The sequence below is a fragment of the Patiria miniata genome, unplaced genomic scaffold (assembly GCF_015706575.1).
Source record: "Patiria miniata isolate m_02_andy unplaced genomic scaffold, ASM1570657v1 HiC_scaffold_25, whole genome shotgun sequence".
Classification (NCBI taxonomy): domain Eukaryota; kingdom Metazoa; phylum Echinodermata; class Asteroidea; order Valvatida; family Asterinidae; genus Patiria; species Patiria miniata.
In genome coordinates, this window is record NW_024037064.1 from 12,105,697 (window position 1) to 12,108,629 (window position 2,933).

Sequence of the window (2,933 nt, forward strand, 5' to 3'; positions counted from 1 at the left end):
CAGACAGTAGAGGTCATATTACATTATCACTGAACATTACGGGTTCTTTAATTGAAGTTTGTTTAAATTCTTAGATTTTTTTCTCTCAGCTCTTTTTGTTATAGGTTCAGTGACTTTATTTTGACTGGGCAATATTTTGTTTAGCAGTCATTGCATCATCAAACTTGAGGTAATATGCTTTAAACGAATGAACTTCCTTATATTCGTTTCTGTGGAGTTACCTTTTGTAACTTAGTGTTTATTGCTCAATTTTTGTAGGAATAAGTAACACAATCGTCAGCCAGCAGTACCAATAAATAAATAGAACAGTGCTCACAATGAAAAGCAACAACTTTAAAAACCTCCCTAAATAATTAGAAACATGCACCAAACCTTTCAAAAAAGGAACAACCAGGTTCCCTATCAACTTTTACATGTAAAACATTCTTATTGTAGACGCTTGAACCACTGTTGTAAAAGCAATCATCAAATCGTTTCGGGTTTTGCGGTAACACCATGTGGTAATAACTACTGCTTAGAAGATATTAGTTCTGAGAAGAACTTGTCCTGCTTATTATCAACTTGCTAAGTAGTTTTTTGTTCTGTTTAGAACAGTCCTGCTGTAAGTTCTAAAAGAACTTGTCTTTGCTGTAAGTTCTAAAAGAACTTGTCTTTTGTTCTAAACAGAACAAAAAACTACTTAGCAAGTTGATAATAAGCAGGACAAGTTCTTCTCAGAACTAATATCTTCTAAGCAGTAGTTATTACCACATGGTGTTACCGCAAAACCCGAAACGATACCGATACCCCACCATGCAAAGCCTCAAATCTTATATCAATCATCAAATGTTATCTCGTTTGAATTATCAAATGTTATCTCGTTTGAAGGTTTCTGCAAAACGTCTCTAACCATGATAACATTTAGAATGAAACGGATCAGTAGCAATTTTCAAAATTGAAACAAACTTGAAGTAATTTTATAAGGTGCACAAAAGTTGTTCTCATGTGAAAAGTTTGTAATGTTGGGATGTGACATTCTCGAATGGATCTTGCGAGTATGGAGCCCTTACGGCGTGGGGTTCGGGGCCCGCTCAAGGGCCCCGAAAAATTTTGACATTCTAGATGCTTTGTGGTGCAATCTAAGGCCATTTGGAAGCATATTTTATGATCGGAAAAAGAGCAGAAAACCCCAACACTGTAACAGTATGCTGCAGAAAGTGGGCCTGGATTTTATTTAAAAAAAAAAAAAAATCAATTACAAGTAAAACAAATGCAACACGGTAGTCAGCATTAGATGTCTTTCAAAAAGCAATCATTACGCCTAGTCTACCTTTTCATGAAATCTTTGCCATAATAGTCAAACTCAACAGTGATTAATAAGAGAACTGTTTATAAACAAGATCTTTTTTTCATAAGGAAAAATGTAGGTCTCAAGTTTTCATTGTTTTCCATTTTAATTACTGATAATGATATAAGGTACCTTTTACAGGAAAATTGCAAAAAGTGGTGGAAACTTGAAGAAACACAATTTAAAGCGCGACTAAGATGATAATGATTGGCGATAAATATGAACATTGACGATGAGAAATAAACACCGGGAATTGCCTCCGGCAAGTTAGCGCATGGCCCGGCATCAGCCTGTCATGCGAATGACAACATTTTCCCGCAGCACTTGAGAGAGTATGCAACCCACCATGTGGCGTCTGACTGGAGCGCTACAAATCTTGCTTTGTGGCAACAGATGCTGATTTGTTTTGTCCTAAGAATAAATAAGTCCTTTCTTACAACAAAACTTATCAAATGGTTGTGATTAAAACGAGTAGTAACGTCAAAACATCAAATATACGATCGTACTTTCTTCAAAAGACAGCTAGCACGATGCGAGGGGGGAATCCATTAATTTCGTAAGGGGTGATTTAGTGCCAGTTTTGCGTTTTACGTCGTTTCATGAATACATTTCCAGAAAAAAAAATATTCGTGACGTAGAACAACTGACTGTCGTATACAGAAATGTTTCAGACTCTATAAAAAGTGCTAGTTTTCTTTTCTTCTATGGAAATATTGATAATTATTGTTCCCAATACAATACACCCCTTTATTACCAAAAAATGGTTTGGTCCGATCATACAGCGTGCGTGTTGCATGCATGACCGGGGCACGCATGCAATCACATCGGATTCCAACGAAAGAGTTTGCTCACGCACGGCCCGCCGGCCGGACAGCGCGGCAGTGTAGCGCTCGGTAGCGAACCTCGGTATCTTTTCGTGGGATGTGCTTCCACTCTTCGTTTAAAAAAATGATTTGCCTCAGGTAACAATTGATAATTCGTTTCAGCAACAGATCTTATTTTATACCAGTACATTTAATACACAAGTAGTGAGAAAACCTTGGGTAGTTTTTTTTTGTCACGGAAAATGTGAAGCGTATCGATAGCATATCGGTTAACTTCAAGCGTATCGGATTTTGTTTTAAGCGTATCGGCCCGATATCCTATTGTATGCCTGGCTAGAAGCCTAAAGAGGAGTAACTTCGCACATGTCATCATTAAGGAGTCGATAAAGTATTAAATTATCTAAATTCAGTAATTTTAATACTTTCATTTACACCGCCATTCACATTCTGTATTGTGCTTGTATCAGAAACGTGTTGGTAAGCAAAATTAAGAGGCAGTGACCTCAATGTTGAAATAGTTAAGCTGCCATATACAGCATTTTGTTAAAGCTGAGCATCAGCTTCGTATAAACATCGCTCGAAATCGAATGTTTAATAACTTAATTACTAATTGCAAAAATTAAAACATTCACCCGCGGGATTAATATTTTTTTGGGGTTTTGTAGACCAACAAAATCTGCTTTGGTTAAAAAATCTTACATGACCCTATACATTTGTAATTATTAATGAATGACCAAATATAAAAAGTAACACTTGTAAAACTTACGGCTCGTCCAGAAGAC